Below are 16,982 nucleotides of genomic sequence, written 5' to 3'. Positions count from 1 at the left end.
ACAGTGGGACTGGGTCCTATCCTCAGTGCATGAACTGGCAGTTTTGAACCTGGGGCTTATACAGGGACACTTGGCTCAGCCTGGGAGGAGGGGACTGGACCTGCCTGGACTGAATTTACCAGGTTGAACTCAATCCTTGGGGGAGTCTTTGCCATGGAGGAGATGGGAATGGGGGTGGGCTGGGGAAAGGTGGGGGGTTGAGGGTGGTGGGGGAGAACAATGGAATCTGTGGCTGATCTGCAAAATTAAATTTAATAAGTAAATTTAAAAAATGAAAAACAAACAAACAAAAAAGAATAATATCTTCTAATATTTCTCTCAGAAACGTGCTAGTTTATGATTTGTTTCTGATGTTGGAGGGATGTTAATCTGAATATTCCATTGTTGTACTTCATCTCAGTCCCATAAATTCATAGTTATGTTAGCCACATACAGTTTTAATTTTCCTCTCTGTCCTTCCGGACCTATACATTTGAGCCATCTTGCACTCTGCTTCACGTGAGATAATATTCCAATCCCTAACAACTGAACATTTACCTCCTGAAGAGGCCAAATTGGATGCCAAAATTCTGGTGCAATTATTGTCATGACTGCGCCTGTGTCTACTAAGCCAGATAACAAAACATAATTTACTCATATTGTTAATTTTGGACTTTGTTCATTTATAGAATTTTGCTAAAAAAAAATTGCTTTGTGGTTTCTCCTGAATTTTCTTTTCTCTCTGCCTCAGCTGTTCTATCTAGCATGGTTTATTCCAATAGGTATTTGGGGTTTCTTTTATGACTGCAGGAAAGTTCTGAACTGGATTTGCTGTGGGGGCCCGTCTGAGGCCTCTCTGGAAGTTTCCGGAGGACAAAGGCAAGGGATTACCTTGTCTGTCCCTTGTTGATCTATATTTTTTGGTCCAATGTTACACTTACCACACCTTCTGTATACTCCAGAAGAGAGGGACATTCTGTTGCTACTGCTCCTTAAAGAACCATTGTTTCTAAGAATGCCCTGTTACAGTCCCTTTTCAAATGACCTTGCTTTCCAATTCCAAAACACCTGACATTCCTCAAAACTTTTGAAATTGTTTTTCCTATCCACATATCATCATGGCCATGAGACTCAACATTAATTGTGTCCCTGATTCAATCCTCCAAGGATGCAGATCATGTCTTTAATGGCATGATTATTCTCTTGCATTGCTGCATTTGTGTTCTCAGAAGCCAAATATTTGATTATTATCTGGCTAGCTTCTGAATTTGGAACCATTCTGTTTACTGCTGAAGACAGTCTCTGTAAGAAATCCATAAAGGATTCTTTTGGGTCCTGTATAACTTTTGTGAATGATTCAATTTTCTTTCCAGTTTCCTCAATTCTGTCCCATGCATTCATGGCTGCCATGTGGCATAAAATTAAGGTTTGGTTATCATATAAACATTGTCTTTGTAGTTTAGTATATTTGCCTTCTCCAAGAAGCTGATCCTGGGAGATTTCCACACCTCTAGCCCTCTTTTGACTTTCTATGGTCTTAGCCTCATCTATGTACCACATATGCCACTGTAGCTGTGCTCCAGGTTTCAGGACAGTGGTTATTAATTCTTTTCAGCCTTGAGGAATAATCCTATTACAAGTTGACCAGGAGTTTAACATTTGCTTTACAAATGAGGAATACATGCCATAGGATACTATTGCCTCCTTAAACTTCTTAAATCTAACATTTCAACTGGAGTTCAATTAGTTTGTACATGCCCTTGATTAGGTAGTTGCTCTATGGTTACCAGATAAATTAAGTTTAATTTTTTGAAAACAGGCTGTCTTCCTGTAACCTTGTAATCCAATCCTGAAAAAAAATATTAACCCTTAAATTTTTCTGTCTGAGTCTGAATTTCTCTATAATGCATTTTAACAGGTTTTTCTAAAGTTTTATCTTGGCACTTAAATTGAAACTCTTTTCTAATTATAAAATAAGTATAAGTAAACAAATATGTATAATTGATGTTACATACATCCCATCAACATTAATCCTCTCATGCAATTGTTCCATTTTCAGACTGCCTAATGTTTGATCAAATAAAGACCAATTTTCTTCTATTGTAAAGAAATTTCCCTTTTTTATTGTGGGAAATTTTTTCTCTTTTAAGTAGTTTCTCCCTTTAAGATATATCTTAATTGACTTACAAAGTCTGCATAGAACAGTAGAATTCTGAGGGAATTTCAAAACAGCTACCTAGCATCTAAGATGGAAATCCAGAGTGTGTGTGTGTGTGTGTGTGTGTGTGTGTGTGGGAGAGAGAGAGAGAGAGAGAGAGGAGAGAGAGAGAAAGAAAGCGCAGCTACACGTTCTGTCTAAAAGCAAAAATCCAGCTATATGCTCCAGCTTGATCCAATTCAGACCTGAGCTGCTAGTAGTACTGTCCCCTTTGAGCCTGGACCACTTGAATTGGTGATCTGGTTGAAAGTAGCTCCAGCTGTGTGTAACCACTTGTAGCTACAGTCGAATGCAGCTCTGGCCGCAGCAGCCAGACCAGTAGCTCCAGCTGGGTCTGGGGCCTATAAACTGTAAGCCCTGGCCTGTGAGGCCACCAATATTTTTTTTATGAGTTTTTGCCACATTGGGTGCCAATTGTAGAAGAAATTCTAAAGTCTTAGTAAATAGTAAACACAGAGCCAAATACAGAGGAAATAGCCAAAGAGATCAGAGCAATAGCCATGAATAATAGCTTACCACCAGAAGTAGATTCCCCAGAGTGAGAAAGTTTCTTCCTGTCTGACTTGTCTTTTTATTGCCTTTCTGTTTTGCCTTTTCATTGGCTCTAAACCCAACCACATGACTTCCTCATCACTGCCTGTCTGTACACACCTCCAGGTCTCTGTGGTTGGTACTGGGATTAAAGATTTGTGTCACCACCCTTGGCTGTGTCCTTGACAACACAGAAACTCTGCCTTCCATCAGATTAAGGGTGTGTGCCACCACTGCCCGACTCTGCTTATGTCTCGCTATGACCTCTGATCTCCAGGCAAACTTTATTTATTACCATACAAATAAAATCACATTTCAGCACAAATAAAATATCACCATAAAGTTTCTGTCCTGATTTCCTTCAGTGATGAGTAGCAATATGGATGTGTAAGCCAAATAAATCCTTTCCTCCTAAGCTTGCTCTTTGGATATGATGTTTTGTCACAGCAATAGTAAACCTAAATAAGATATCATGGGACCCTTTTGGCCAACACTTCAATTAGATGAAACTCAGTGCCAATACTGAAAGCTTTATTTGGGCATATGAGATGGTCATTTGGGTTTCATTCTCCCTCATTATTTGAAAATTGCATTAGGATCTCATTCATATATTGTAGGATGTTTATACTGAACTAGGTTTACATTCTGCCCATCAAACATCCTCAATTCTGTCTCTCCCTAATTCCCTCCCTCACTACCATCTCCCTATCCTCTTCCCACCAGATCCTCCTACTCTTGCTCCTCCCTTTCACCTGGGGAATATAATAGATTGTATGGCCACCCATACTATCTATTATATTTCCCCATAACAGGGAGATACATAGATCCCCATAGAAGATTCCTGTATGCCTAACCTCTATGAGTTTATGGACTTCAGCTTGGTCATCATTTATTTAAAATCTCATAACCAGGTATAAGTGAATGCATAACATATTCATCTTACTAGGTGTGCGTTACCTCAGTAAAGTTTTTTTTTAGTTCTACCCATTTGCCTGCAAATTTCATGATCTCATTGTTTTAAGAGATGAGTGTTACTCCATTATGCAAATGTACCATATTTTCCCCATCTATTGTTATGTTGAGGGACAATTAGATTGTTTTTAATCTCTCATTATTATGAATAGAACAGCAATAAACATGTTTCAACAAGTCCCCAGTGGTAGGATGAAGCATCCCCTCAGTATATGACAAAGAGTGGTATAGCTGGGTCTTTAAGTAGATTAATTTCCAGTTTTCTGAGAAACTACTGTGTTGATTTCAATAGTGGCCATACTGTTTTCACTTCTACCAGCAATGGAGGAGTGTTCCCTTTATTCAAGTTCTCATCAGCATGAGCTATTACTTGTTTTATTGATCTTAGAAGTTCTCACAGGTTTTAACATTTCATGCTGATGGAATCTCAAAGATTTTTTTTTTCATTTGCAGATTTTAGAAAGCTAATAATGTTGGATATTTCTTTAAGTGTTTCTCATCCATTCCAGTTTCGTTATAAAAATCATGATTTCATTATTATTTAGATGTCTGTTTAAATTGTTATCTCATCTTGATTTAACTTTGCTAAGTTGCATGAATTGAGAGAAAATTGGCAGGGGAAGGAGGTGAGCCAGGCCAAGTGGTGCTGAGAATCCTGCAGCATGATTGACTAGCAGCCATAGTTCTTCTTTATCTGTATAGAATTTAGTAAGCAGGGATACATTGTGATGTTCTAAAACATAAATCATATCATTTTGGGTTTTGGACATGTGTTTCACTTCCTTTTGCTGATCTTTTTTTTTTTTTTTTTGGTTTTTCAAGACAGGGTTTCTCTGTGTAGCTTTGCACCTTTCCTGGAGCTCACTTGATAGCCCAGGCTGGCCTCGAAATCACAGAGATCCGCCTGGCTCTGCCTCCAAAGTGCTGGGATTAAAGGCATGTGCCACCAACGCCCGACCCTTTTGCTGATCTTTTAGTCACTAATAAACTATGACAGAACAGAGTTATCATTCCCATCATTTTCTCTTGAGTTTTGACATCATTAGTAAACAGCATTATCATTCTTACTCATTAACCCTATATCCCAATTTTTAAGAATCTAAAGACAAATGACAGCCTGTTTTTCAGGCTGGTAGATTTTGTGACTACAAGGACATTCGACCAAAACAAAATCTTAAAGACAGTCTGAGGATAATGCCATATTTCAAGTAGTTTATTATTATCTATTAATGGTCAGAGTGCCGAAGAAATATTCTCAGGACAAAGCTGCTGCAGTTATTATTCAAATTATGGTATAATACAATGTTTATCTTCTATATCTTTATAGAATTTGTTCATATATCTAATCCTGGAATTCTATTGTTACTTGGTCATATTGTGCCACACTGGCTATGTGTTAAGTTTTTTAAAAATGGGAGGTCCTGACATCTCATCCTTTTATTATCTTTCCATTCCATTCTTTGCTCATCAATATATGTCTCTGTATAGGGTAGAGGTAAATTCAGCTAATCTAACTTTGTTGCTGTATATGCCATATAATTGCCTGAGTGTATACTGGGAAGAAACTTGAAATCTGATCTGTGGCCAACTCCTCTAGTCAACCTAATCTTGTTGACCTTTCTGATTTTACTTTGTTTTGAATATCTTGTTCCTGCATAGGAATAGGGACAGATGTTTCAAGAATATCTCATAGCCTCATAATGACACTTCTGGCTTTGTCATATATGTCACAACCTCCAAGGTGTTAGGAAGACCTTCACGTAGATAATGATATCTCCTTAAAAGAAAGAGGGGTAGTATGTTCAGGACTTTCCTGGGGACGCTTAGAAGCAATACTCCAGGGTGAAGGCATAATTGATTCATATGAAATTCCCCATCAATCCAATATCCCCAACTTGTACACATATTAAAAGCCCTTCAAGTATGCAAAAGTTTGAGATAAGAACCAAAAGTGAAACAGTGGCCATTGTGCACCTCAGCTTTGCTGGATCCTTGTCAGGAAGCTCTTCTGGCTTTATGACTTTTGGCATTCCCATCAGATATGGAAATATATAATATGATATGATATGATATGATAAATATAATATAATATAATGTAATGTAATGTAATGTAAGATAAGATATGATATGATATGATAGATGATAGATGATATAATAGTATAATATAATATAACATAACATAACATAATATAATATATAATAATATAATAAAATATAATATATACATACATATACATATACATATATATTATCTGGCAGTTTTACTGTGTTAATTATAGCTAAGAATTTTATAGTAGATTGTATAAAGTCTATTATATATAGAATCATGCAATTCACACATAAGGATAGTTAAACTTTTTTGCCACTTTTAACAATTTTATGTTTTTCCCTTTTTAAATCTATACTATGCTTTCTCTTTAAAATGGATCAAACATCTTAATTTAAAAACTGAAACACAACTAGATATGGTAGCACATACTATTAATACCAAAACATTGAAGGCAGAGGCAGGGGAATTTCTGCAAGTTCCAGGCCAGCTTTGTCTGTATAGTGAGTTACAAGAGAGCCAGCGCTACATGGAAAGGCCCTGTCTCAATAAACAAAGTAAAATAAAAATAAAGATTTAAAAGAAATAAAAACTGAAGCAACTAAACAAAAATATAGGGAATAATCTCTATGATTTTAGGAAAGACTAGAACTTTCTGAACAGAACATCAGTAACACAGAAACATGAACTGACCCCAGATATTAATGGAAGAAAGTACAAAGTTCCTGTAGCTTTTGGGTTGAAGCAGTTTTTAAATTTTATGTCCTGGATGCAGTTTTCTCTCCTCCACTACTCCCATTTTGTTGCCCACCTCCCCTCTGTCCGTGCCTCAATCCACTCCTCCTTCATCTCTCATCAGAATGGAGCAGGCCTCCCATGTGTGCCAACATAGCATGGCATATCAAATTGTAAGAGGACTGAGCTCCTCTTCTTGTATTGATCCTGGGAAAGGCAAGACAGCATTAGGAACAGGCTCACAAAAAGCCAGTCAAAGTGGTAGGGACAGGCCTTACTCCCATTTCCAGCAGTTCTACAAGTAGACCAAGCCACAAACCTGTTACACATATGCAGGGGTCTAGGCTGGTCCCATGCAGGCTCCATAGCCTTCAGTCCATCAGTCTGTGAGCTCCTATGAGCAGGCTAGTTGATTCTGTGGGTTCAGGTTGCTGACTCTGACACTTCTGGTTTATACAATCCTTCCTCCCTCTCTTCAACAGGATTTCTCAGGATCAATCTGTGATTCTGGCAGCTCTGCCTAGTGCTCATGGGTAACAGGTAGGGTTTGCCTGGGTGAGAGCTTAATTCACAAGCACCCATTCAAGGAAGCTGAGTCAGCTTGCACCAGATCTGTTTTGGTGCTGTGCTTCCTACACCTCCTAGAAAGCTACAATACTACCTCCAAAAATCATCATATGAACCAGCTATTTGGCTAACATCTGGACACATAAGACACTCTTTCAAGGATTTTATCTGAGGTAAACTACTTCATAATTTTATACTTTAAACTGATTAATAAATATACAAATGAATAAAATTTTTCTCTGCAAATTTTGAATATTTCTCAAAAATTGGCAGTCAGTTTCACCACTCAGGAATTTAATAACCTTTCTGTTTGTACTATGAATGAAATATTACAGGATATATACAACATTCCTGGGGTGTATATAACATTCATCATAATAGCAATTAACACACTGATTCATCTCATTAAATTAGCTTAATAATAACAGGAAAAATGAGACATTAATGGGACTGATACAGGACTTAAATAAAACGATTCTTTCTTTGGAATCCACTAATTTACCATAAGAACTTCAGTTGATAAATAATAACTGGACAGCCAGATTTAATTTTATTGATTTCTGTGATAATAAATATGAATACTTAATGGATAAAACAATAATTCTTCAGAGCAATTGTAATGCCATTCAGGTAATTTCTAAGGAAGAAAGATCATCACTAATTGACAGAATAAAGTCTGTGGTATACTGATGAATATAAAAAAATGGTATGATTCCATGAAATCTCTAGAATCCTTTACAACAGAGGAGGTTCAAACACTGAGACAGGTGGTAGTTAATCAATTTCAAGCTCTGGAAGAGTCTCTCAGTAAGGATAAAAAAGGAACTAATAAGCAGAAGGGTAGAGCTATACAAGTAATAACATTGCCAGATGGCTCTTATAAAATGGCATATCCAGTTTCCAGCCCTGAGAATCCAGCAGATGTTATACATCCTGAAGAATATATAGAATATCTCTGGCAACCTACTCATATGAGATTTAAAAAATTTTAAGGAAGAGATGGTCACCAATGGAACCCATCCAACATATGTAAAACAGACTCCCATGGATTTATTTTTTAATGACCAGTTTTAGAAACAGTAAAAGCTGGCAACCTGCCTAGGGGGCTTCCAGATTTTGGATTTAGAATTTGTGTAAGAATGTTTGAGCCTGTCCTTAGAAGTGACCATATATGATGAGACTCAGTATGTTGTGTAATAATATATGAGAGAATATATAGCATCAGAGGTGTGCCATGGTGTGCTCAATTCTCCCATTCAGGCATGAGTGTTTCAATGGAGAGAAACTGTATGCTCTTTGCTGTGATATGTCCATTTTACCAAAAGCTATTTATAGATTCAATACAATCCCAATGAAAACTTCCATCTCATCTTTCACAGAAATAGAAAGAAAAATCGAAATTCATGTATAACCACAACAGTCTAACCAAAAAGAACAATGTTGGAGAAATTATCATTTCAGATCTTAAGAAATATTACACAGTCAATAAAAATGATATGGTGTTGGTATAAATACTCTAATGTAGACCAACTAGGCAAAATTCAAGACTCAAATCATGAGGACACATAATTTTAGGCATTAAATATTTAACAGTATGTCAAAACATACCATGGGAAAAAACTTCAATAAATGGTGCTGGGAAAAATGAATTTCCACAAGCAGAAGAAAGAAATGAGAACTGTATTTATTGCTTTGCATAAAAACTAACTCCAAATGGAACAAAGACCTAAACTTGAAACCTGAAACTCTGAAACTTCTAGAAGAAACATAGGCAGGACCCAACATGATATATGTATAGAAAAATAAGTTTTAATAGGATGCTATTTGTTGAAGAATTAAGGGCAAGAATATTTTTCATTTTATTGGTTAAAATTTTTCTTTGATAATTTCATATGTGCAAGTGCAAAAAAAACCCACAAGAGATGTTTACTCCTTACCCTGTTTTTAGTCTGATATTTTCATAAACCAAAAAGGTCTTCATCAACCAAAGGACTTTGAGTTTAAATCATTTGGAGACAAGCACCTCACCAAGAATCCTTAAGGGTTTTAATTCCATTCTTGGACTTCTGGGTATCCTTCCTCAGAGAATGACTTGTTTCCTATTTTGTCCAGTTTGATGAAAACATTGTTAGATGGGTGTGGCCATATTGTGTAAAATAATCTAATAAATCATAGCTGATATATAGATATATATTTAGGCCCATCAAATTGATGATCAAGACTAACCATCAAAGTTCTGTGAGATTTAATCACAGTGATGATTTTACATGTATACCAATTAGACATAAAGCACAAGTGTGGAAAGACCTACTGACAGAGGCTTCCCATGAGAGCCTAATATATAGAGAGGATACACAGCTTCTTCTCTACAACTAGGGATATGCTTGGCAGAGCCAATAGTGGATTCAGACAGGTCTTTGAAGGAGATGCAGCTTCCTTTCCTGAGAACACATCTCTTCCCAATGTAGGGGTCTGTGGTTATCAGTCCCAAGGCCACTTGTGTGTTTCTCTGTTGTCCTTGAGCTATTCTGTGCTCCCCTTGTGCAACATTGTTTGTCTAGGCATCCCACTGACTTTGTCTCATTGTATTCCCCCCTGATATTATGGCCATTTCTCCTTTCAGGAAAACTGTATATAAGCTGCTATACTTCTTAATAAAATTGCTTGTCATAAGATATAGATGGTGCAAAACCTTCAGATCCCAAATTCTAATCTGTCTCCTTCCTCCTTATCTTCTGATCTTCTGGTCTTTTATCTTAAGATCATTACACTGAAAATTGACCTAGTTCTTCAGGTCGCAGAGGAACACAGGAGAATGCACACATACACAAAAACAAATACACACCAGAAAGAGGAGGCATGCATTCCATTGTCTTTTAAATTACTATGTGTAATTATTATATCATGCATAGTTGTTTTGTAATTTTTTTTAATCTTGGGAATTTCATTCATGTATACAATGAAATAGAATCATATGCATACCCCCTCATTTGCTTAATCTAATTCCTTCTTGTATCTACCTTAACATCTTCCTCCCTAACTGCCTACATCTTTCTTTTCTTTTTATTAACCCCCTGCATCTAGTTTGTACATACAGGCAGGAATGCTGGATCATTCACTGGTGCCTGAGCACCTACCAGTGGCTATAAACTCCAAAGAGAATGTTTACCACTCCTCCAGCAATTGTCCACTCCCTATTGCTCATCAGTGAGGGGTTGGGCATGGATATACATAGCTGTTTATCATAGTCTTATCACTCTGTTAGTCACTTATTAATTGAAGTTTATTGATGGAGATTCGCTGTATAGCATAAGACAAAAATTTCTTAAATTTATCTAATATACTTTAAGTTTGCTGCACTACACATCTCAGTGTTGTTTATATATTAATTATAAAAATAACTAATTCATATTAGTTATTTTTCTTTATTAATTAATTACTTTTTTTACCTTTGGATGTTCTACCTGCATGCATGTCTGTGCACCACATGCATGCTTGGTGCTCATAGAAGCCAGGGAAGGCATCAGAGTCCCTGGAACTGGGGTTACACATGGCTGTTAGCTACCATGAGGGTGTTTGGAATCAAACCTACATCATCTGGGAGAGCAGCCAGTGCTCCTAGTTACTGAGCCATCTTGCCCAGCTCCTATTTTATTTAATTTTCTATGCTTGTGACAAAAAATACCTGAAAGACCAACTTGATGGGGTATTTATTTTGGTTCAAACATTCAAAATATAGACCCAAGGGTGATGCTTAATTTTGAACCACAATAGATTACAGTGACATGTTAATTATTTCTTTTGCATTTCCCCATGAGGGTCTATACAGGTTCACTTACAATGTATCATGGTAATTGTAATTACTAATTTCCTCTTTCAAGTATGATTAGTGTTAGGATCACAGGTAGTAGAACACACATAAATTATGTAATAATAATTAATGAAAAAGAGGCTATAATTTGAAAGTAAGCATGGAGGGGTATATCAGAGTTGCTGCCACTGTTTATGTCTTGCTTAAAAAGTCATATTCTTGAAATTTCATTATTGAACTTAAGTATGGCTCAATAGGAGAGAATCCATGCATGGTATTATAAATTTTACATACTATCCATAGCTGATGAGGACATTAACTTAGAAGTGAACTTACTATTTCCACTTTCTTAATCCAATGTAACATAAAACTGCCTTCTATTTTGATAGAAAACTGTACTTATTTTGATACCCACATGTAAGAGTAGGTCTCAGACCTCATCAACAAAGAAACTTATTTTTGTAGCAGATAGAGACTACTACAGAAGTCCACTTATGCTTAAAATGCAGAGAACAACTGACTATAGATTGCCTAACCCAAATTGATGCATCTACAAGCCCTACAACCAAGACTCAGAGAGCAATATCAAAGAAAGAGTAGAAATGCTGTAAAATCCAGAGAATGTGTCTATCTGCTGAGAGATTAGGTCCTCCACATATAAAGAGGAAGCAGTACAAAAGGCTCCTCTCTACCTTCCTGCATATCTCCTTTTCCTCTGCCCACATTTATATCTATATATGACAGACAGATGTGCATACGAGGGGAAACATGTTATTTTTTCAGCTCCGCATATTTTGCTACAAATTCCGTATTTTAATTATTTTTATAGCTGAATAAATTTCACACACAAACACACACACACACACACACAATGTATCATTGATTAAGATGCACTCTCATAGAATTTCTTAATCATTGTGATGCATACACTCCCAATGTTGACATATCTGTATTGGTAATGGTCTCACTGAACAGAATTGATAAGTTTTAATATTTTCGTCGATCTTTAGGTATTGTCCTGATGAAAGATAATTTCAGTATGTCTTGGCTTACAGGCATGATGAAATGATAGACTGTAATAGAATAAGAAGAATAGAAAAGGGATAGGCATTGCAAATATTAAAACTCTATAAATACTAACATTTGTTTGATGTCACTAACATTGACCAGCCATCCACCTAGTGGTTTCTTTAACAAAAGTTAAACACATGTTTAAGATCCCAGATGTTGCATAAAAGAACACAGAATTGCTCACCAGAACAAGGATAGTTTAGGTGGCTCTGGTTTCAGGAGGTGACTTAGGACACAAAACTCTGCACATGTGTTGGATCCTCTGCTTGTGCTTCATCAGGATAAGCACCATGGAACCATTGCCCCACATCATGATTCTCAAATGCATGACATCAGAGAAACCCAGTATGATTAAATATAATGTGTCCTGGTTAGGAAAAGCAATTCAGGGTGAGTTAGGGAGGAGAAGAGACGAGAGGAGAATAAGAGAGAAAATGGAAAAATAGAGGAGAGAAAACAGAAGATGAGAGGGAGAGATGGGAAAGACAGGGAGAGAGAAGTAGATGAAAGGAAGGATGGAAGTAAATCAATGACAAAACAGGGAAATTAAGCTTCTAATGTAGGAAAAACTATGGTTTTTACTTTTAACCATATTTTGTCAGTGTACTGCTATTTTTTAAGATTTAAGTAAAATTTTATTTTATTTTTTAATTTTTTAATTCATTTTACACACCAATCACAGTTTCCTCTCCCTCCCTTTCCCCGACTTGTCCCCACCTTCCCCAATTCACCTCCATCAACTCCTCAGAACTATCCCTATCCACTCCTCAGAAAGATTAAGGCCTCCCTTGGGGAGTCAAAAATGCCTGGTACATTCAGTTGAGGTAGGACCAAGCCCTCCTCCCCCTGCATCAAGGCTGAGCAAGGCATCCCAGCATATGGAATGGGCTTCAAAAAGCCAATTCACGCTGGGCAGTGGTGGCACACGCCTTTAATCCCAGCACTCAGAAGGCAGAGGCAGGCGGATCTCTGTGATTTCGAGGCCAGGGTGGTCTACAAAGCGAGTTCCAGGAAAGGCACAAAGCTACACAGAGAAACCCTGTCTCGAAAAACCAAAAAAAAAAAAAGCCTATTCACGTACTAGGAATAGATTATGGTCCCACTGCCAGGGGTCTAATAAATAAACCAATCAATCAAACTGTTACCCACATGCATAGGTCCTTGCTCAACTATGTTCATAGAAGCACTATTCATAACAGACAGAACCTGGAAACAATTTAGATGCCCCTCAACTGAAGAATGGATAAAGAAAATGTGGTATATATGCACAATGGAGTACTACTCAGCAGAGAAAAACAATGATATCATGAAGTTTGCAGGCAAAGGGATTGGGCTAGAAAAAGTCATCTTGAGTGAGGTAATCCAGACCCAGAAAGACAAACATGGTATGTATTCACTAATAAGTGGATACTAGATGTAACACAAAGGATAGCCAAACTACAATTCACAACTCCAGAAAAGCTAGGTAACAAGTAGGACCCTAGGAGGGATGCATGGATTGCCCTGGGAAAGGGTAAGAGATGAGATCTGGGCAAACAGAGAGTTGGGGTGGCAGAAAAGGAGATGAGGAATAAGAACATGAGGGAATGGGATGGTCAAGTTGGGGAAGGGATGGAGTGGGAGAGCAATGAAAGAGATCTCTTGATAGAGGGAGCCATTACCAGGCTAGGAAGAAACCTGATGCTAAGAAAATTCCCAGGATTCCACAAAGATGAGCCCATATAAGACCCATAGCAATATTGGCATTCCTCAGTAATCAGATTGGTGAACACCTTAACTATCATCACAGAACCTTCATCCAGTAGCTGATGGAAGCAAAACCAGAAACCCACATACATGCACTAGGCCAAGCTCTGGTAGTCCAGTCCAAGAGAGGGAAGAAGGATTATATAAGCAAGTGGGTTCATGATCATGATTGGGAAACCCACAGAGACATATGGCCTGAACTTGTGGAAGCATACGGACACTAGACTGATGGCTGGCGAGCCTGCATGGGACAGAACTTGGATTTTTTCATGGGGGAGTTTTGTTAAATTAAAAGTCTTTTGGATGGGCAGTTTCACACTCTCTTTCTGTACTTCAGGCATATATTTATTTATATGCTGGACCTGAATAGCTGTAGAAAGTAGAAGCCCTCCATACTCTCTGAGTGATTTATGTATACACCCAAAAGAAGAAAACCTACATCCTAATTGTTTGTAGACTTGCCTTGTGCAACTTTCTTTATGGATTTATACCTCCCATTCCTCCTTTCCCTCCTGATCTACCTACTTTGGTGTAAATTTATTTCAGGTCTGTGTTCCACACGATTCCCATTCTTTTCCTTCATCTCTCTTGAGTTTATTTCACCAGTGTGGCTTGACACTTCATCCCACCAGATCTTAAAGTTGTGTTATCCTATAGGTCCATTAACTCCACAGTGTTGCACATAGCAACCATTCCCTTTAAGTACAGAGTAAGAGAAAGGGTACGTTTGTTCTCTGACCATTCCTATTCATCTAATATTAGCACTTTTGGGGTGATCAGATCATTTATTTTTATTTTGTTATTATCCTTGTGAATGTTCATTTTACATGAAACAGTGCCACAGCAGAGCTTTTCATAAAAGAATATGCTTCACTGAACATATTTCCCTTATACTCTTCTGCTGCCCTCTTCTTGCCTCTTCTGTTTTTTTCTGTATTTTCTCCTGGATAATTTTGCTTTTGTTTTTATGCTATGTATATAAACACGTGATTTTATGTATAACCTTTATAAACCACAAAGAGGAAAAGAATCTGTATGCCTGCTTATTCTTTCCATTGCTTTTCTTCTTTTCTTCTTTTTCTTTCATTTGTTTGTTTGGAGAAAAATATCATGCTTAGCTCTGACTGTCCTGGCAATCGCTGTATAGACCAGGGTGTCCTTGAACTCACAGAACTGACTGCTTTCCCTCCTAAATACTTAGATTAAAGACAAGTGCCACCATACCAGTCCTAAAAGTGGTTTATCCATGACTGGCTTTATTTACTTAATGTAATTCTTGATTTGCATCTATTTTCCTATTAGCAGCATAATTTTGTACAAGCTAGTTATTTTGTACAAGCTAGTGATTTAAAAAATGGGTATAGAGCAAATATATATCATATTTTTTTGGTGCTTGCCTGGTTTTGGTTTCAAGCTAAACAATGGTTGTGTAAGGAGAATTTGTAAATACTTCTGCTTTATGGAGGGAAATTATGCCTGGTGCTGGAACCAGAACTTGTGACATCATGATTCTAAGAGGAGAATCTACTTTCTACACTTTACAAACCTAGCAGGCTCCTAAACAAAATATAATGTTTATCCTTATACCTACAGAGAAGTATAGTTCCTACAACTCAACTAAGAAATTTGGCTTACAACAGATAGAGACCATTACAGAGAATAACAAGAGAACACCATAAACAATGCACAGTGTTGTGCCAGCATGACCTCATACATCTATACACAAAATCTATAGCTAATGTTTGGGTATCATAGTAGAAGAGTGGATGAAAACACTGCAAGAGAGAGGATAACAGGAATTTTGCTGTGAGATTGTATCTACTAGAAATCTCAAAGATGATATACCCTGAAAGTCTCAACAATGTAACTTCACAAACAAGACTTGAGCAAGGATGATATTAATAGATGTGCTAACATATAAGAGTTGAATCTTATGAATCTTCAATCACGGAGAAAGAAGTGAAGACAATCAATAAATGATGAGATTGGGAGAAATAGTCTTCCCCAGAGAAGCCTCCCAATTGGTCATCATTACTAACTGGTCAGCGCTGAAATGTTACACATACAACTAACATTGTCTGGACTAAACAGGTTGTACTTACATATTTAGGAATGTATATATGCAATAACAATGAAACAGAGACTATGAATTTGAGAAAAATTATGGTATAAACATGGGGAGGGTTAGAGAAAATCAATAGAAAGGGAAAATATAATAATGGTTAAATTTCAAAAGTGAACAAAATTTAAATTTAAGATATTTGTTTCACCAGAAGGTCCACATTTTTTCACTTTTCACAGAGTATTTTCTTACCATTGTTATAAAATTAGTTTGTATACATTATACTAAGTATTCAAATAAATGACCTCCTTGTTAAGTGCAACATTATGCTTTTCCTTTTACTACTAATTTTTAGATATTCTTCTCATATTTGACTATGCTGAGTACTTCAAAATGAAGCAGAGTAGATATTTGAAAGTTAAGAAATAAATTGATGACAATGAAAAGTAATGTCAAAACTCTATAATATTTGAGTCTATGGTCCTTAGATGGTAAGACACTATTGCTGAACATACATTATATTTAATTGATTCTCCAGGGTCCAAGGAGGCTTTGCTATGTCTGGCATAGGATATCAGGGAAAAATCTACGTACACTCTGTTCTTCTGTCTTAGTCACCATGAAGCTTCATCCCTACTGAATAATTTATACAGTGTTGGAAGTTACCATAAATCTTACCCCCTTGTGAACTCTGAGAGCTATAACAAAAAGAAGCCTGGTGCAATAGTATCATGAACATCATGGAAGTAACCAACCATTTAAAGATTGAACTGAAGACCCAGTTCACAAGATGGAACCTAAGGCTGGTACCATTATCAAATACAAGAATGTCTGGCTATGGTGTACTTAGACCCTGGGGAAGAGAATAATCTATTTGTGTGTGTGTGTGTGTGTGTGTAGAAATTGCTTCTACACTACTTTCTTCATACCAAGAGATTAGTATATCTTGCAATCCTCATCAGAAAAGCTTCTTTTTGCATTCTCTCATGATTAACACACAGGGACACAATTGTTCAAGGTGCTGAGAATCAGAAACTCTGCAAGGTTCACCTTAAAATGGGGCATCTATATCACATATCTCCTTTCCAAGGCTCAGACAGCATCATAGAAGTAGAGACAGAAAGAGTGTAAGAACCAAAAGTGGTAGATGATTCCAAGGCAACAGTTCTTGTCATGACAGAATAGGACACTTGCACATGTGAATTCACTTTTTAGAACAGTATGTACAAAACTTGCACCAGAT

This window comes from Peromyscus leucopus, chromosome 1, assembly GCF_004664715.2.
Source record: "Peromyscus leucopus breed LL Stock chromosome 1, UCI_PerLeu_2.1, whole genome shotgun sequence".
Lineage (NCBI taxonomy): Eukaryota > Metazoa > Chordata > Mammalia > Rodentia > Cricetidae > Peromyscus > Peromyscus leucopus.
Note: the sequence above shows the minus strand (reverse complement) of the source record.